Source organism: Nelusetta ayraudi, unplaced genomic scaffold, assembly GCF_046127955.1.
Source record: "Nelusetta ayraudi isolate G7.1 ecotype Tasmania unplaced genomic scaffold, CSIRO-AGI_Nayr_v1 ptg000055l, whole genome shotgun sequence".
NCBI classification, from domain to species: domain Eukaryota; kingdom Metazoa; phylum Chordata; class Actinopteri; order Tetraodontiformes; family Monacanthidae; genus Nelusetta; species Nelusetta ayraudi.
Genome location: NW_027466105.1, coordinates 2,147,501 through 2,168,946, shown reverse-complemented (window position 1 = coordinate 2,168,946; position 21,446 = coordinate 2,147,501).

The window sequence follows — 21,446 nt, the reverse complement described above, 5'->3', positions numbered from 1 at the left end:
AGGTGGGGTCGTTAGTCTCTACATGCTTCTGTTCCAGTGAATCTAATTTACTTGTCAAGTCGTTAAGGTGTTTAAGTTTTTCTTTTTTCCTTTGTGATGCCCAACTTATAATCTTCCCACGCAATACTGCTTTTCCAGCATCCCATAAAATACTCTGTGACGTTACTGTGCTACCGTTAAGGTCTGTATATTCCTTCATTTCTTTCCTAATGTAATCTTCAAATCGGGTGTCATTTAATAGGGAGGTGTTGAGTCTCCAAATAGTGTTTTTGTGTGGGTGACCTACATTTATTTTCACATATACACCTGTGTGATCTGATATGTCGCTAACTTCAATTCTACAATCTAAAACCCTGTGTCTGTCTGTTCTGAACATAAAGAAATAATCGATCCTCGAGTAAACTGAATGAGGGTGAGAGTAAAAAGTCAATTGTTTAGTGGATGGATGAAAATCCCTCCATACATCAAACATACCAATCCTTTTAATCATCTTCTTAATATTTAGTGACTCAGGATTTGTTTTCTTTGTCGGGTTTGATGAGTCTAGAGTGGGATGCAGCTGTACATTCCAAGGGGACTCGTGCCACGCAAAGCCTATTCCGACCTGGCGATCCTGTTTGAATCCATTAGCAACCAGCTACATTACCCCGGGCAGCTTCACGGGTACAGGTGGATGTATGCTAAATGCAGAGAAAATGGACTGCGTGTGAGAAAAGAGTCTGTGCGTTTGGTTTTGAAGGAGCTGGATCCAAGAGGAGTGTCATTAAGGCAAGCGGGGCGTCTCAGACGGAGGAATTACTTCTCAAACTTCTCAACTTCATCTGGCACCTGGACTCATATGATGAACTGAAGCCATATGGTATTTGTGTGAATGGATGTATCGATGGCTTTTCAAGAAAAATAATCTGGCTCAATGCTTACACAACAAGTAGTGACCCAAAAGTAATTGGAGGGTGCTACATAGAAGCGGTACAGCGTTTTGGGGGGTGCCCTAGAGTTGTTCGAGGCGACCTTGGAACCGAAAATGGCCATGTTAGAGGCTTCCAGCGTTTCCTCGTCCCTGTTCAACCAGACGACACCCTCGATAGTTACTTGGAGGGGGCCAGCACCGCCAATCAAAGAATTGAATATTGGTGGGGTTTCCTGCGTGGCCAGCGCATGGAGTTCTGGTTAGCCTTGTTATCAGACCTCAGAGACAACGGGCATTTTGATGGCGAGTTTCTGGACAAAAGTCTCCTGCAGTTTTGTTGTATGGGCCTCCATACAGGTGAGTTCATGAATAATGTTTTATTTTCATTTTGTGCGCATGTGTATGTGAGTGAGAGAGAGGGGAGGGAGGACAGAAACGGGTAAGGGGGTGTTGGGAAGACAGACAGACAGAGACGGGAGGAAAGGAAAAAGAATGCTAAAGAGAAGGGGTAGCAAAGGGAAAGGAACAGAGATGGGAGGGGAGAGAGATGGAACAGAAGGGTAGAAATAGAGAGGATAAGAGATGGGGAGAAAGAGGGGGGGGGTGAACAGAGACAGGGAGGGAGGGAGAGGGTGGGGTTGCTCATGTGTGAATGCTGTAATTTAGTGTTTTATTTATGTTCTGCTGGCACAGCTCTTCCTAAATGTATACATTTTCTACAGGATGAGTTGGATGACACTGCACAGGTGTGGAATGCACACAACATCAGGCCATCAAGAAACCTGAACGTCCCCAGCGGTCGGCCTAATGTGACGCATGCTGTTCCTGAACTTGACCGAACAACAGCTTTTCTCTCCCCTGTTGAAGATGAACACATTCAACTGTGCAAAAATGAATGTGTCTTTCGGCTGGCTGTACCATGTAATCCAGATATTTATGAACTCTGTATCATCTTTATGGCTGAGTCCCATCTTGCTCCACCAACAGATCCGTATCAGGCTGTGAACTTGTATTTGCACCTAAGAGAGGCCATCACTGCATCTCTCTAAACCACCCGACCCTCTCCACAGGATGGACACTTATTCCACTGCAGTGCGCCTCCCCCTGACCCTATCCAGAGAATGGACACTAAATTGTTGTGAACCTCCTGTTATTTTGTGTGTTGTTAAATCTCTAGTGTTCCTTTTAAAAATACACAGGGATATCGGTTATTTACTGCACTCCTTTGTTTCTGTTATTACGCAATCCTTACGGTGATGCTATTTACTGAATTTACTTTTTGACCTGAAGGTCGTGTGTGCAAAGAGCTGTTAAATAAAAGTAGCCATGTGAAAGAACTTAACTATGTTGTTGAAACATTGAGAAACACAGAAGCACAAGGTTACTTTAAGATTTACTTTAATTATTCTTCACTTCCATGAATTAATGAACATTAACGTGATTCTTTAAAGTCAACAATTCCTGAAAAATTAAACCGGTGTTGGACAACTCGTTCTGAATGCTTGGTTAGAGTAAACAGATGGACCTGTAAGCAGTCATTTTCAAAACAACATTTTCACTTTCAACAACAAAAAAAAACACCCTCATAAAACTCTGCTGAAGCATTTACTATTCTGTAACACAGGTGTAACTATGGAAGCAGATAGTTACCATAATCCAAATAAAAATGCAATAGCAGAAATGCTTTTAAATTTTAAGAACGAAGCTGCATTATTGGACTCATAATTAAAATGGTTAATAAGTCATTCAATCTGCATTTTCATTTTCTTCTTCAAGACTGCTCATTCTTGTACTTAATTCAAATGAAAAAGGAAAACACATTTGAGATTTAATTTTCAAAACATGCACCAGCAAAGAGTTACCAAGATTCAATATGAAATGTAAAATTCAAAAATGAAAAAGCAATAGCAGAATGCTTTTTCATTTTAAGAACAAAACTGCATTAGTTGACTCATAATTAAAATCATTAATAAATATTCCTATATGCATTTTCATTTTTTTATTCGTGTCGCACCTTTTATGACACAATCAAAAAGAAAACTGAGGGCATTGCTTTTTAATTTTCGTGGTCCTGCCCTGCACAAGAGTTACCACAACTCGAAAACGAAATCGCAATCTCAAAGTACATCAGCAGCTCTCCACCTGTGGGTATGGCGGTATGACGCCAAGTGTCATTTGCCTCCTGTTATGTGTAAATTCTAAAGTTTGTGAATTTAATAAAGATATATATATATATATATATATATATATATATATATATATATATATATATAGATATATATATATATATATATATATATATATATATATATAGATATATGTATATATATATATATATATGTTTTTCATTTAAAAAGAAAAGAAAAGAAAAAAAAGGTATGGCGGTATGCCATCGTTACTTCTTTCACGTCATTGAAGTTGCCGGTAATCGAGATTTAAATCGGCGAAAAATGTGGACCACTGACAGATCTCGCACCAGCATCTGCCACCAGTCGACGGATTGATCTGTTGCTTCGCATCCTTCGTCGGATGGACTGGTGGCCGACGCCGAACGGAAGCAATGATCCGTTGCATCGCATCCTGCGACGGATGGACTGGTGGCCGACGCCGAACAGCTGTTACTCCACCCATGTAACAAATAGCTTTAGCTTTGATGTTGTGCTGGTGCATCAAGGTGTTCCATAACTGACAACAGGTTGGCTAGGGCAACCTTGTTTGCGTCCGTATCTGGGACGGCAGAATACCTGCTCAACTCGGTCCCGAGCATCAGATTCAGATACACTATTCAACTCCACCTGGGAAGCTAAATCCAGCAGGGTTTGAACAATTGTGTCAATGTGCGCCATGCTCAAATCTGTCCGACCAACGAGATCCGTCAGTGGTCCACGTTTTTCGGCGATTTAAATCTTGTTTACTGGCAACTTCAATGACGCGAAAAGTAACGATGGCAAAGTGGTGTCATACCGCTATACCTTTTTTTTGTTTTGTTTTGTTTTTTTAAATATACAGTATATATATACATTTATTAAATTCACAAACATTAGAATTTACACATAACAGGAGGCAAATGACACTTGGCGTCATACCGCCATACCCACAGCGGAGGTGGAGAGCTGCTGACGTCACTTTCCTGCGCCGCGCGCTTACTTTGAGATTGCGATTTCGTTTTCGAGTTGTGGTAACTCTTGTGCAGGGCAGGACCACGAAAATTGAAAAGCAATGCTCTCAGTTTTCTTTTTGATTGTGTCATAAAAGATGCGACACGAATAAGAAAATGAAAATGCATATAGGAATATTTATTAATGATTTTAATTATGAGTCAAATAATGCAGCTTTGTTCTTAAAATGAAAAAGCATTCTGCTATTGCTTTTTCATTTTTGAATTTTACATTTCATATTGAATTTTGGTAACTCTTTGCTGGTGCATGTTTTGAAAATTAAATCTCAAATGTGTTTTCCTTCATTTGAATTAAGTACAAGAATGAGCAGTCTTGAAGAAGAAAATGAAAATGCAGATTGAATGACTTATTAACCATTTTAATTATGAGTCAAATAATGCAGCTTCGTTCTTAAAATGAAAAAGCATTTCTGTTATTATATTCTTATTTTAATTTGGATTATGTAACTGCTTCCATATAAAACAAATATATCCATCAATATATACAATGTGAGAATTGTTTCTTGCAAGAGCTGTACTTCAACCCATGACCATCGATAAAAGTGTACACATCTAATCGTAAACAATCTGCTGCAACCTGAATTTCCACTTCTGTGTCTATAAACCAGTCACAGCTTGACTGATGGCTCTGAAGAAGCAGTTTCCATCAGCCTCTACATTCTCATTTGTACACGGCGAACCTAATGGCCATTGCAATCAGAAATTGGAAAACTTGCACGGTCCAAATGAATCTTCAAGTTTTTGCAAAGGTCTAAACAAACATCAACATCAAGGGGAGAGAAGTTACACTCTTCATTGGTCACAGCACTGACAAACTCTACGTCAGAATTATCCATGTCAAAGTGAGGAGTTTTGCTCTTCTGAAGTGACTCACTGTTGCCAGCTGGTGCTGGAATTTTAAACCGTGACCGGTTTCGCCTTGATGAAAAGAACCATGCAGAACCTTGGCTAATCTAATACCAGTGCCATGATCTGCCACTGCATCTTCACTAGTACGAACTGATGATGGATCACAAATCACATGTGCGAGGCATAGAACGAGCGGAGCAGTCAGAGGCAACAGAAGAAGAAAGAAAAGCCTCCTTAGCTTAGTTGATCTTCTGTGTTGCCTCCTGGACGGTGCTGGCCTCCTCTGGCTTGGTGCTGGCAACCACGGGAGCCACAGGAACCACGGGCACAGCTCTGGTCATCTGTGGCGTCGCCTCCACCTGATTAAAATAAGAAAGATGTGATTTTATGCCAATAAACATAGAAAGAAAACACTAGGCTTTACACGATCACGATTTTTATGCCGATCACCGATCAGTGAGTTTAAATAAACCGATCACCGATCACCGATCCGGTCACGTTAGGGGCAATAAATACTTGTTTCTGTACACCCCTTGCCTTCTCACGAGCACCGTCTAAAGTTGTTTGCTTTAGCATCCGTTTCAGAGTTTGCTTTTCTTTTTCTTTCTCCGCGCTGCGTTTCTTAAACTCGACATGCTCCTCTGTGTGTATCTTTTCCAAGTGCCTGATTAAATTTGTGGTGTTGAAATTTTTTTACCAAAGTTCCCCCGCAAAGTACTGTAGCGTTGCATATATTGCAGATAGCTTGTGCTATGTCTGTTTCTCTCACTTTGAAAAACTTCCACACCCCCGACACGATTGTTTGTGTCGCCCATGGATGTTGCTGTCATGAAGATTCAAAGAAACTTTATTGTCCGTCACATAGCGACAGTACTCAAAACAGGAAGAGGCACGAAGACGAAAATGAAGGTTTTTGAATCATGAGTCATTAGCTCTCGGATACAAACAAATAAACATGTCGATGCTGTGAAACTACTTTGGAGGAAATGAGACAGATTAAAAAAGTTTCAACACGACCATGACGTCATTGATCGGTGATTCATGACATGACGCCCGATCATGAACGTTTCAAAAAATGCCAAATATCGGCCGATCCGATACAGCCGATAAGATCGGTGTAAAGCCTAGAAAACACACACAGGTGATGAAGTGGAAATGAATAAGTACAAACCTGCTGCACTGCTGTGACATTGCTGGAGGCAGACTCAGTCATGTGGACAGTTGAACGTGTTGCCCACACCTGCAAATACAAGGACACAAAGTAACGTTTAAAGAACTGCATTTAGTGTCCTATCACAAAGATGCACACAATGAAATACACATATCCCAAATACCAACATGTCACTTGTTTGTTTTGGTTTTTGAGGCAACGCGTGCTGATCGACGTCTCAGGCTAGACATCTGGAAGAACATAAAGAAATTAATTCATAAACAAAGTAACACACTAATTAAACTGTACATGTACTGTACATATGTGATCTTGTGTTGATAATAGGGGTGGGGCGATACGGCTAACCCACGATTCGATACTGTGACGATATTTGGCCCACGATAATGACAACATCACGACACACGATATCTTTGATATCTTCGAAATTTTGCCGACGATATGTGACTGAAAAAGAAAAGAATACCCATAAAAAGGAAAATGCCTGTGATCTTGCATTTATTCCAAAACTTTGTATAATGTACAAACAAACGTGCACTGCACAAGCAAACATATTAAAGTGCATGAACATTAATAACTTTCATGTAAACAAGGACAGTGCTTTCTGGTAATGTAAAGTCAGTAGCAACTTGTTTTATCTCAACTTGGGGACTTGGGATATACAAACCGACGGGAAGATGAAAGAGGGAAAAAAATCCTTTCACTGCCCCGATTCTGAAAATCAATAAAAGAAATGATGCAGACAAAATAAATAAATAAATAACCGCGTCCCCAAAATATACGGGACAAAGTGAAGTGCGTCCCCCATCAGTTCATTACGGGACAGGCTTTTTAGTTGCCAAATATGGGACAATCGCGTATTTTACGGGAGGGTTGGCAGCCCTATCTAGACCACAGACGGAAATTAAATGAGGTTTTGTCATTTTCCATAAAAAACGGGACAAATTGTGTCCTGGGAGAGATTTTATCTTTCCCGGGACAGGTGGTGAAAAAAGAAAACAATTCTGGGAAAAACGGGACGGGTGATAGCGAACGAGGCAGCTCTGCAGATTCGTAGTGTTGCCATTGTATTTTACCTTCGCAAAACAGTTGTTGCAGATTGCATATTCTTTATGATGTTTCCTCCCGTCATCCGTCTCGTAAAAGCCAAAGTGGGTCCACACTTTAGAGTGGTAACTTGCGGGTGGGTCTTTGATTTGTTTTCCGTTGTTGGTATTTTCCGCCGTTCTTGCATGTGCTCTTCCGTTGTTAACTCGTCTTATCCACCGGCCGCTGCTTACGCCTACTTGACTCTTACGGGATTAGCGCCCCCACAAACAGGACAGGAGAGATTAATAGTTGACGGTGACAACGGGGTAAATCCATAATGTGTGTTGAAATAAAATATTGATATTTGCCGTCAGTGTATCGATTATTTATTGCGACAGAAAGCACAACAATATTAGTTGATAAGTGTATGAATAATTGTGTGAATGTTACCGTGGCAGCTGGGGAAACCCTGCCAGATGACTCCACGACGGTCTCCATGTGGTCCAGCAGCACAGCCTCACTGAACCACACGGGATTGGACGGGATGTCTGTGTGAAATGCAGTCTCAACAGCTGTTGGTACTGTCTATAAAAAAAAAGAGGAGAGGAAATCAGAGTCAACTTAGGATAAGTGTTCATTTTTAAAATAAAAAGTTGCACAGTTTGACAAATACACGATTGGGGGGAAAAAAAAAAAAGAGGGATGAACAGGTTACCTCAACCTCCTGTCCAACAAGAGTCCATTCAGGAGCAGGTCCATACACTGGCATGTAGACAGGACCTGTCACAACCACTCTGGGAGACACCCTGGGCGATGATTGGTTGTGGCACAACACCCCTGGCCTAGGTGAAGGGGGTGCGAGCTGATGGAGCATGCAGCATGCAGACGCTCCACCAAAATCAGTCCTGAGGTGCACCTAAACAGAAAACAACATGTTAACACATATTTGTCGTATCAAATGAAGAGCAAGTAAGGCTGAAGAAGGCAAAACTTACACCATCATAACACCACCATGTACAGCTGACGAAGGGGGAGGTGATCGGCCATATACACAAATGTTAAACCTGGAAGAAGTGTCACATAATCAATTATGTAATCACACAATTCTAAGAAATATCTGTTAGCACAGTGTCACTGAAGAGAAAAAAATACAACAAAAATATGTATTTTACACACCCATGCGTGCAGCAACACGATGATATACTTGACGTAGCGCTGTTTGTAGTTCTGGCTTGACAGTCAGGCGAGGTGGAAAGTCAAGCACAAACACCTACAAAATAGTTGTATAAAAAAAAAAAAAGCCAAACAAACATAAAAATGCAAAATAAATTCATGAATATTCTTGTTATTGAACTATGGATCATGGAATTACTTGATATTGATAAAACAAAGTGGCGATGACATTCATGTGTTCAAATTTGTTTGTCACAGCAGATAAACAAACCTTGGGCCAGCGGTCCAACACAGTTGCCAGTAGCGCAGCAAAATCCTGGGCGGAGTCTGTTACAAGCCCGTGTTCAAGGTTGTTGCCCGGGGCGAGAACACAAAACCATCCACAAGTGGACAGAGATGTGAGTCTCCCACCACCAGAACAAAAACATAAAGAAACTCGTGGCTTGACAAAATCACGACCCATACCTTCTTGTCTGGTTGCTGGGCCTTAAGAACGAACTTGCACTGTTTTGTCAGTCAGGAGCAAAACGGGCCATCTTCGCACCCAGGTCGCTGACCAGTACCGCGCCCTGTGTAAATTGACAAAAAAGAAAAATCTAAATATGTTTTTGGAAGATTTATTTGGAATACAACATAACAACACAGGCAGAACATGAAATCATGAACGTGGAAGTACTCACGACGTTCAAAGTCCTTCCGAGGTGGAAAAGGTGTCCAATCCCGTTTTTGCTCCAGGCGTCGTTTCATGGCCAGAGAGCGACGGAATGCCTTGGTGTTCGGCATCTGAACAATGAAATGAAAGATTGTGTCATTTTCAATGAAGGACAATGATAACACAAGTTTACAGAAAGGTTTCTGTACCTTTGCAGCTGGAGACGATGAGCTTAAATCAATAAAGCAAAAGAAAATGTGTATGTGTACTCTTGGACCCTAACCCTAATGCCATACAAGTCTATGGGGTGAAATTTCAACTTTGTCCTACAGATATGGGGCTACTTGCTTTTTCATCAGGAGCCCCCAAGAAGCACCCACGCCAAATTTGGGGCTTCTAGTACTTGAGGAACCCCGAAACCCTAACCCTAATTTCAGCTAACCCTAACCCTAACCCTAACCCTAGTTTCAGCCTTATTGTTAACCCTAATTCAATGCAAGTCTATGGGGTGAATTTTCAACTTTGTCCTAGAGACATGGGGCCACTTCCTTTTTCATCAGGAGCCCCCAAGAAGCGCCCACGCCAAATTTGGGGCTTCTAGTCCTTGAGGAACCCCGAAACCCTAACCCTAATTTCAGCTAACCCTAACCCTAACCCTAACCCTAGTTTCAGCCTTATTGTTAACCCTAATTCAATGCAAGTCTATGGGCTGAATTTTCAACTTTGTCCTAGAGACATGGGGCCACTTGCTTTTTCATCAGGAGCCCCCAAGAAGCGCCCACGCTAGATTTGGGGCTTCTAGCCAATGAGGAAAAATTAGGAGCAGACACGACAGGGTTACAGCTGAGAAGGCACTTAAGATCCTCAAAGGACTGTTGCCACTAACTAGACCAAACAAATGGTTTCAATGGACTGGTTAATTCTTCTCTCGTGGCCGGCAGCTCCACTGCCTTAGTGCTGGAGATGCCCGCTCAGGGGCGCCGCCAGGAATTTTGGGCCCCCTGAAAAAAAACAAAAACAAATGGGCCTCCTTTGCGCAGCGCTTGTCAAAAGCTTCACATCACTCTAAAAATACAGTATAGTTCAATAATAGTGCTTGAGTCCATCTTGACAGTGTCAATGTATTTTTATTGTGAATTCTCCACTAAGCAAACTCTTAACATTGATGAATGATTCATGAAAAAAACACTTGATGTCTCTCGGACAAAGTTGAGCTTTGACCTTCATAGACTTGCACTGCATTAGGGTTTAGCGATAAGGCTGGAATTAGAGTGAGGGTTTTGGGGTTCCTCAAGAACTAGAAGCCCCAAATTTGGCGTGTGCGCTTCTTGGGGGCTCCTGATGAAAAAGGAAGTGGCCCCATGTCTCTCGGACAAAGTTGACTTTTGACCCTCATAGACTTGTATGGCATTAGGGTTAGCGATAAGGCTGTAATTAGAGTGAGGGTTTCGGGGTTCCTCATGGGCTAGAAGCCCCAAATTTGGTGTGGGTATGTCCAGGAGGATCCTGATGAACCTGAAAGTGGCCCCATGTCCCTAGGACAAAGTTGACCTTTGACCCTCATAGACTTGTATGGCATTAAGGTTATCGATAAGCGATACAAACCTGGTGAGTTTAAGACTTAGTGACTCTACGTACATGAATGTATGGGGTACCCCGTCCTTACCTTGTTCCAACCTTCCCTCCACAAACCTGGCTGTCCAGTGCCGAAGTCAAAGTGAGAGAGAGAACAAAGAAGGAGGAGGGCCTGTGACGCCGCTGCTGATTGGCTCGTTGGTCGGTTGAATGAGCCAATTCTAGAGCTCCCCTCGGTGTCCACACACTGCAAAATATATCTAAGAAATAAACACTTAAATTGAGAAAGAACAGGCTAGAAACAAGTCTAATTATCTGCCAATGCAGTAAGATATTTAGACTTGGTAAGATTTCTTAAAATAAGACGATATATCTAGGCATTTGAAGAATGGAAAAACTCTTGAAATAAACAGTAAAGCACTCATTCCAAGGACTGTACTCTGTACTGTAAGTCAAATAAACTTGATACTAGCTTCTCAATTCTTTTTTCACGTTTGCTTCTTTCTTAATTTGAATGAAAAGATCTTAAAACCAGACCTACTAACAGTGCAATTCTTCTTAATTTAAGTGCTCACAATATTAGCTTTTTTTTCTCAAAATGAGACAAAGCATCCACCCCCCCTACGCCCACTCCCCCCCAAAAAAAATAATTAAGCAAACAGAATTAATATTGTCAACAACTATTTATTCACTTAAATTGCTGACAGTGCCTTCACTGCCTTGTAATAAAAACGTCACTAAGGCATTGCATCTTAAAACAACCTCAAGCAATCATTTCTAGAACGCAAGTAACAATTGTTACAATATTCACCGTCATCATTATTGAATATTGATTCAGATTCCCTGACACTCAGTTACACAAAAAAAAAAAAAAACAGTATGGGGACAGCATATAGTGTTCCTATCACCACTGATAACATGTTTGTTCCAACAGACTCCCACCCACCCTCAAGTTACAACTACCAGGGGAGTGTATCGCTACCTATGCCTAGTACACAGCTATACTCCCCAATTTCCATTCTGCCATGGTCTTTTTTGTATGAGGCTGTGGTGTCTCACTCATGGATAGTGTCCTGTAGCACTTCTGTCTGAATGACAGAGAGAAGGGTTGCCACACACTTTTGGATATGTGAGGTGCAGGGCATAGTCGTAACCCATCAGATGAAGCAGACGGTCACTCAAGTCTTCCTTGGCAAGCGTGGTGGCGGGAGTGGCTCCAAGACAGATGAGACAGCGGGTCCCATCAAACAGCAACACAGGAAAGACCTCTTCTGCGAGTACATTATGGGATCTTCTGTTGGCTAAAGAAAAAGAAGAAGGAAACGCCACATCCATGCATGGAACTATGAAGTGTTGAATGTGAGAAAATGCGAACAAACTTTCACCTGAATGACATGAAGCAGTGCCTCACTGGCATGTCCCAGCTTCTTCGGTGGTGGACTTGGTGAAGGAAAGAGTGTGGGGAGTGCCCTGAGCAGCGCGATGGAATATTCCACTGGAATAGAACAAATCAACTTTGAGTTCAAAGTTAGTCTTCCTAAAAATGAGTCTTATTAGGTTTGTGTTGATCACAAAAAAAATCTTATTTTTTCAGCATGAAGAGTATTACCATTCTGCATCTATTCATTCAGCGTAACATAAACCATCCTATGTCCAAGGAAACAGCTACACAGTCAATTAGAGACACAGCAAAATGACTCGACTGAACTACATCCAGCGTTATGCGTGGCATCATCACTTCATTTTTTTCCCAAACACCATAAAATTACACATTGGTGCAGAAGTCTTCCCATCTCTTTTTTTAGTTCATCAATGAATTTTCTGTTGCCCTTATCCAGAATGCGCCACAGCTCATTCATCGCCTATTAATGCAAGTCAGTGTTAAAATCTGCAAAAATGCTTGCTTAAATGGACATGAATGGACATCCGGTTTGGATGTCCATTTAATTTCTCCTCAATCTGGCAGGGAAAAAAAATCATCATATTAAGGTCACAATTAGGACAAGCTAGCCTTCCGACTCAAGGTCCGTTTTTTTACAATGCCCATCTGCCATGGATCCCAAAGTTCCCATGCAATTAAAAGTTGTGACACCTTATCTGAATGATAACCCTAGACAGCTCAACGGATTGCTAGTCATACAGACAACAATCAAAATTGGAGTGAAACTTGTAACCACAATGCCTGCAACATGGTGGTACTTATGGTAATAATCATCAAATACCAGTGTTCTTCGTGACCAAATGACAACATCTGATAGGATTGTGCCACCTTGAACTGCAATCAACTTAAATTTTGATAAAAACAAGCAAATTGTACCTAAACTACATCTTCAATCAATCCAATTTGAGCACCCTCTACCCCATAAACTGAAGATACTGCAATACAAACTTGGTAGTACAGTATTTCGTCATGCCACATATAACTAGGAATGCTAATTGCTTGTTCATATGACTAGAATTGCAGTACATCAATCCAATACAAAATACACACTTGTGACACTTGTCATCAAGCTCATAAATCCATCGAGTCGAGATGAGCACGTGCACGGAGTCGGACTCCGTGAGTTCACATAAACAGAGCATTGCGTTTGCATAAATTATGCACGGCTATCGAGCAAGAAGCCGAGTCCGATTTGGTGCACACAACCACACTATAATGCCTCTCAATGTCCTAACCCATGCCACGCAACACAAACGTGAGGGACCGATTTGAGTTTCTCACGGGACCAGCAGTGAAGTCACAACCGTCGCCCCACATGAAATGTCGCAGCAGGAGCCTGAGGATTTTCTGAGTCAACATGCTGATCAACAGGTAACGTAATGTTGGCTTCCTTGACGACATTAGACAACTCCCTGTTTATATTTTATCCATATTTTAGTACAAAGCCTCCTTGTTTTCTGATCTGCTCCTGTTTGACTTGTTCGGTTTTTGTTTTGACATTATGCTGTTAGTGTTTATTTCAAATTAACAAGAAGTACCGGTACAGATAGTAGGAACTTAATATAACACTTGCGTCAAACAAAGAATAACTAACTGTACATATCATGTCTACAGGAAGGAGCTGGTACATTAAGTGAGAATATTCATGAATATTAAGAGAAGTTATATTCAAGGTTGTCCTGAGGTCAACTGTACCAACCATTGCCAGACCTTATGGAGCAATTTGATGTTATTGTACAGTAAAAATGGAATATTGGAGCTGTCGCAAAAAAAAAAAAAAAAAGCCAACTTTAAGGCTTAATATCTCCAAAATGATACTGTACATATGCTTGATAATGACTGAGGATATAGTCAGGGTATTCCTCAGGTCAACTGTACCAACCACTGACAGAAATTATGGAGCAAAGCAATGTTACTGTACAGTAAAAAATTGAGTACTGGGCCCTTTTTGCCTGTTTGAAAAGCTAAAAAAAAAAAAGGAAAACAACAACTTTGAGGCTTAATATCTCCAAAATGGTACATTAAATATGCCTTATAATGATTGAAGATATATTCAAGGTTGTCCTGAGGTCAACTGTACCAACCATTGACAGAGCTTATGGAGCAATTTGATGTTATTGTACAGTAAAAATGGAATATTGGAGCTGTCGCAAAACAAAACAAAAAGCCAACTTTAAGGCTTATTATCTCCAAAATGATACAGTAATCAATCACATTTAGAAATCAAATGTTTCTAAATGTCAAGTCAGTAATGTCAAGTCAGTGCTTGATGTGTCATCAGCAGGCGTCGGCGTCAGTAATGGGGCATCGGCGGGTTTCGGGCGGAATCGCCAGGCGTTGGGAAGCGTTGGCGGGTGTCAGGGGCTCGTGGCCAGGTGGCGGACGTCACGGCAGGCAGTGGCCAGGTGGGCTCAGTCCCGCAAACGCTGCTTACAGCTTTAATTTTGTATTGCTTTAAAACATTGTTTAAGTTGAGTTTAAATTTTTTTTTTTTTTCTTAGCTGCTAATTGTTCAAAAATGCTGATTTTAAAAGTGTGTTTGCACAGTAAATGTTATGGCACTTTAATTCATATGGCAGTACATTTAAAATAACTGGCCGTCAAGTTCCAGGAACTGACAAACTGCACTGAGTTGAATGAGATTCTCCAAAGGAACTCCAGTATAAATGTGGACTTTACATTCTAGTCCCCTGTGAAGAAAAACCCAAAAGTGAACGTTTTTGTGCCTCACCCTTTCTAACTGGGACATTTGCAAGGGAACGCAGACTGGTTATGCTGCTCCCTGATAAAAGAAAAATGTTTCTGCTGTTACCTCAGAAATTGCCCGTTATTATTGTGGCTCAGGATTTTGTAGGTAGATTTTTTTTATTTTTCATAAGGAACAGGATAACAGTAATGCCCTGGCATTGGCAATAAGCTTTAATTTTGTATTTGCATTTTTTTTAACTTTAGATTTACATTAAAAATGTTTCTGTGTAAAGTGCTGATGTTAAGTGTTTGCACGATAAATGTTATGGTGCTTTTGTTTATATGGCAGAACATTTCAATTAAAGTGTATGAAAGACTTCTTTTAAATTCATTATTGGCTTTTGCGTATACGACGTGATTAATCGTGATTGATCAGGTAAATCATGCAATTAATTGCGATTAAAATTTTTAATCGTTGCCCAGCCCCAGTAAAAACATTTTTCTGGTGCCAGCATTTCGTGAGGCAGAAGTTGATTCAGACTTCAGTGCCTTGGAGCGAATAGCTTCGCCACTCAACTGGCCAAGAGACATGTGGCCTGTCCTTCTCCAATGCAAGCGGGTGGGAAAAGCACAGGAGTTGGTGTCTGCTCTTTTCTTAGAAGACAGCCTGCAATATGATGTTGGAAAGGAAGCAATTTTTCCTGCTTATGAGCTTGTTCCTGAGCCCTACTGGCAAAAATTTAGGAACCATAGAAAATCTAGTGGTCAAACCTTTGTGGAGTTTGCATGGGAGAAAGGCAACCTCTTTGATAAATGGTGTGCAGCTAATGATGTCAAAAATGACTTTGAGTCACTCCGTGAGCTCATTCTTTTAGAAGATTTTAAAGACTCTTTGCCAGAGAAGGTGGTAATGTTCTTGAATGAACAGAAAGTGTCGTCATTGTCCAAGGCTGCTGTCCTCGCAGATGAGTTTGTGTTGACCCACAAAAATGTCATCTCATCTTCCCCCCCGATCGGACAGGCCTTCTGCTTCTCGTCCCACAAGAGCCGAGTCTAGCCACCTCCCCCTTGAAAAGGCTAGAGGGAAGAGACTTCTGGTTTGGCCATAAAGCGGTAGACTGCGCGACACCAGGGCTCTCGACCGTCTAGGGTAAAAACTCCCCGAAAACTTGAATAACTATTGGCAGATATCATATTAACTACAAAGTGATCAGGGGAACGTTGGAATGGGAAGGAAAACTCGATTCAACCAAAACAGAAACACGGTAACAGACAATATGGCGGAACTACCAGCTTGCTCTGAAACAGAGGGAGATGGCGAAACGAACTCGTCGTGACTAACGACGCGGAAAAGGGCTCGGACATAAAAATTATTAGCAAGGAGATACGGGATTTAAAAACGGAATCAAAAGAAGTCCTTCGCACGTTTGGAGAAACGCTGTGGAACGACGTGGAAAAAGACTTGGACGACTTCAAACACAAAATAAATCAACAACTTGCGAAAGTCATCACCGAACAGGAGCTCCAGACCGGCAAGATCAACGAGGCTGAGTTGCGGATTGAAAAGCTAGAACGTTGGGCACAGGAAGCTAATGACGCTCTGGTCATATCACTGAGAGAACAAAAAGCTCTTCAGGACAAGTTAACTGACCTGGAGTCCAGGCCGAGGAGAAACAACCTACGTATCTACTATAGACCTGCTGAAAAGCAAACTGCACCTGCCAGCAGGTTTTAATTTCCAAATTCAGAGAGCACACCGCACACTTGCACAGAAGCCAGCGGACGGTGCCCAACCGAGACCCATCATTGTTAACTTTCTGGAATTTACTACCAAAGAGAGGGTCCTGAGAGAGCTATGGACAAAGAAAATAGAACTGGGGAATAAAGTACCGTCATTCCATCACGATTACACGACAGAGATGGTCCAAAAGAGAAAGGAGTACAACACTGCAAAAAGAATCCTGAAGGAGAAGGGCATCCGGTTCCAGATGCCATTCACCAAGATGAGGACCCACTGGGATACGGGAACTCGAACCTACAACAGCGCAGAGGAGGTAAAGGAGGAATTGGCGAGACGCGGCCTGGCGGAGAAGACGGCGGTGGGGACGGGTGCGGAGGGGCCTGCGGCACTCGGTGCCCCGCACTACGACGGAGTGGCAGTGCAAGGAGGGATCCTGGAGGGGCTACGCATCAGCAGCGACACGAGCCAGAGAAAAGCTACAAGAGTTTCAAAGATTCTTTGATTAAATTCAGAGAATAAAGGGAAGAAAGCTGGTAGGGATGTTCTAGTATGACCGGTGTTTTTAGTTGACAAATTATTAAAATTGAATTCCCATGTTAATAGAAAAGAGACTGTGGGAAGTCCGGGTCGCTCCTTTTTTTCTAACGTTGGACTCATTTAGAACGACTAAAATCCTCATTGCAGGTTCAAGTGTCATTTCTAAGTTAGGTTAGATTTTTGACTGCCTTCACGCGGGCCGGACAGAGACACGCCGTAGTTTGGCCATGCCTGATCTACAGGAAACACATCTCTCTCAGCAAGAGCTAAATCAACATGATTTAAAAGCTAAACTCGACACAACTAATGGCAACAGAAGTCAGACCCGCCTGTCGAAACTTGTCAACGTCTCTCTAGCCGAACTCGGGATGTTTGATGTTTGGAGGGACCTCCACCCGTTACAGAGGACTATTTTTTTTATTAACATTACAGACAGATACAGAATAGAGGAATGTAAAATAGGAACGACTGACTTGTACTGACACAGTATTAATTACCTTATTATTTGTCTGAATAAGAGGAAGAAAAACACACTTTGGAGATTAAATATGGGTATGCTAAATAATCCAAAAACACTGGAGGAGGTGAAGAAAGAGATTAAATGCTCTATGGAGGAGAACATAGATAGTCCAGTAGACACTACCATACTGTGGGACACAATTAAAGCTGTGATGAGAGGGAGGTTAATCGCGAGGGCAGCCTATCAAAAAAAGACGAGATGTGGCGAGGGGGAGGGTCTGGCGGAGGTGGAGACAATTCAGATGCTGAGTATAAAGGAAAATTGGGGGGGGGGGGGGGTTGCCTGAAAATGCCACCTGGGGAGTTGCAGGAAGAGCTTAATCGGACTTTGCAATAATTCGGTTTTCTCGTCCAATCGGAGTTCTCACCTTGTCCCCCTATACATGCAGCTGAGAAATTTGAATTACTGACGGGAACGTGTCCTCCTCCCAACAGTAGGGGGTGGAGTGAGCCTTTTCAGCTGGTCAGCTGCTTTCGGTTGACATATTACATCATTATGATATAGAATGATAGTTCATAATGTACGTGTTACTTACTTTGCAGATAAGCTGTACCCTATTTCTTGTGCTCATGGTTATCTGAAAAGATAACCATGAGACAAGAATGTTGTTTGCTGTTGGAGGGCTACAACAACACAATGTCTTCGATGCTACGCTTTGTGCCGTCGCTACGGACCCCAAACTCTCGTTCTTGTTGGATGCGGGTTCTGCGCAGACTGGTGGGAGAGTTTGTGTACAGGTTTTGCAAAGGAACGGTGTCTTCAGTTATACACACGCTCATTAAAGTGCCGACCGTAGAGGAAGCTTGTGCCACTGCACGCCGTTTCCAGCAGAATAACAGCGAAATTATCGAAATAAAAACAAATCAGAAAAACATCTCTTTGCTGTGCTTTTATTTACAAAGTTGAAATTCTTCTAACTTACAAAAAATGTGAACGAAAAGGTAGAAATATAAATACGAAGGAATACGTATTTGTTCAGGGCTGCGCAAAGCCGGAGCCCTGCATTTGCTGCGCTACCCTTTTAAAAAAGGTCTCTGTTGTGTGTTATTTTAATATGTCCATCTCTTTTAGAAGAGAAAGCATTGCCCCGGTCTCATCCTCTCTCCAAATGTCAACATTCTTATTCGCGTTTGCTGGTTGTTTCGCGCCGTCTGTTTTGTTAGACGACGTAGTTGTGCGGTGGCGCGTGCGCACTTACGTTGTCCAGTTAATAGTCCGACTAAGGCGTATACATGGCCGAGAAATTAGAATTCCAATTGCATTATCTGGGTGTCTCAATCGGAGTTCTCCGATTCCAATCGGAGTTCTCAAACTCCGATCAGAATCGGACTAAGGCAATAATTCAAATTTCTCTAGTACCATGTAAACGCACTGAGGGACACAAAGATTGCACTCCGGCACAGGTGTGATTGATGACGCGAAGGTGGGGGCAAACCCACCTGCCACATAGTTAATTAATTCAATTAATTAATTAAAGTGCTTTTTGAACCTTTGGCCGCTCCGTAGATTGTGGAAACGGGAAATGAATTGACTCACAGCACACAGTCACACGCTTGCAGCCGGCTTGTAAGCACAACAAAAAAAAGAAAAAGACACTGAGCGTAGATGAGCAATAGGAAGGACTAACATGGATAAGGCGTCAATTGTAAATGGAAAGTTCCACTTCAAAACCCTGCCAGATGGCAGTCTTGACAGGACAAAAGTGATATGCATTTACTGTAAAGCTGTATTTAGTTTCCACCGGAGTACAAGCAGTCTTACATTTCACTTGTCTGCGAAGCATACAGCTGACGCGGAGAGCCCTCCGCCCCCTTCTGAGGTAAAGCAAACCACGTTGGATGGTGTGGCACGGAGACCACTGGCCGCGTCCACCACACGCCAACTTTCAACAGCGGGGGCTAAATGGGTGTGGCTACGGCTTGCAGGCCAATTAATGTGGTGGAGGACGAGGGTCTGTGCGATATCATATATATTATACTGACTATGGATGAATATGACACTGACTGGATGATTATGGCACTGACTGTGGATTACTATGGATGCTGAACAGCTGTTATAGGCTATACTGCCTAACTGCACTATATCAGTTGAGTCCTGTACTGTATTGCACTGCCCCCTGTTTAATGCACACTTTATTTATTGTTTTGATTTAATTTAATTGATTTTGTGCATCACAGTTTGATGCAATGCATAAGTGTCATCCTTTTGTCTTAATGGCTGCTGAAAAAAGGGGATGAATAGTTCAAGTTGGAGTTGAAAAGTAAAATAGAGAAATTTTGGTAGTACTAGTAATCATTACTATGTAATGTTACAGTTATGCCCATCTGTTATCTTTGTTGGGCTTGAGTTTATGATTATTTTTTTTACCCTGTGCATCTTTTGTTTTGTTAGTAGTACTTGTCATTGCTCCAACACGAATAAACATGCTGCATCCCACTAGATGGCGCATTTGCCTTATTTACAAGCACCACGGTCATCGGAGCTGATTGCTGACACTCTCAGCAGCGTGCGTCTACTAAGGTCTACTAAGATTCCACAATCTATTACACCTCGCGAGCAAAACAGGCTACAGGTAAAATTAAACATCTTCAGTTGAGCAACTCAGGCAAGTTAAACTGATTTAAAAACAAACAAACACTATAATACTAGGAAAACAATCCTCTATATGTCAATAAATACAACAGATTGAGTATTCATAAAAAAAAAAAAATGCTTACTTTAAATAAGAAAATCCAACAAACCAACAAGTGCAACACTAAAAAGCAAACCAACAATTAAAATAATGCTTAATTACCTTAGTTTCGTCCCACACTTATCAGCTTAGCTACTAAGAATAACACACATTATTCACCTGGACAGAAGGAGGTTCTGAGGAACGTGTTGGTCCTGGAGCTTCCTGGTCAGGATGTTCGGGAGATCCCTCTGGCTCAATGTCTGGAGTGCCAACATATTTTAGAATTGCTCCTGCTGAGACAAAGCTCATTAGATCATCAAGCAAAACAGATCAGAAGCGCATTTTCCTATTTTATTATTACAGTGATGTTGCAGTAATATAGGAAAATTAAAAATGAATTTGTTTTTAAATTAAACATTATGGTTGCAGTGTCCCTTTAAAGCTTTTACCCAATTACAAAACTGTCATTTTTAAGAGTTTTTGGCATTACTTTACACACTGTACTAGTTAAAGTAATAAAACTAAGATAAATGACCCACTGCCACAACAGTCTAAAATAGTCAACACCATGCCAAATAAAGTATTTCCATAAAATATTTCTTTGAATTATAAAACAGTAGCACATCTCTAATTAAGGGCCTACAAAATACAAACTAAGCTTAGTAAATTCATCCTAAGTTAAAGCTAAAATAACATTAAGAGTCAAATATGTGAGAGACAACTTCCACTGAACAATAACAGGGGACTGACTACAACAACAACTACAACATGCCCTCCCTCCCGCCCTCCCTGTTAGAATGTGAATAAACGGGTGTGGAGTCAATCACTCATTCCCATGGCAGGATAGGCCAACATGGCAGGATATGGTCAACTTTCATAAAACAAACAAAAACGCTGATTCATGACGAACAAATATTAGCCAGCCAGCTAACATTTATCCGACGCTAGCTAGCTAGCTGGCTAGCAGGACAAATAAACAAACTTGGGGGGGGGGGGACAACAGCGTTTCACCTCCACCTCTCCAGCCCACATCACAAACAAATAACTTACCTTTCCCTTTTGCAAGTTTTTCTTGATCAGTTTTCTTTTCCTTCCGTTTTCCCGCACCGCTGGGATAACTCCTTTTTGATGCCATAATGGTGTCTGTTTGTTTTTAATCCTCTCGCTAACGGGAACGAATGGTAGCTGTCAATCATTCACGTCATACCTGTGCGTCGCCGGCCCGCAACGTCACAACCTGCGTGACAGTGCGGCAAGCCCCCAGAGTCCAAGATGGCGTCCCATTCCTTTCAATGAAGTTGCTCACCCAGC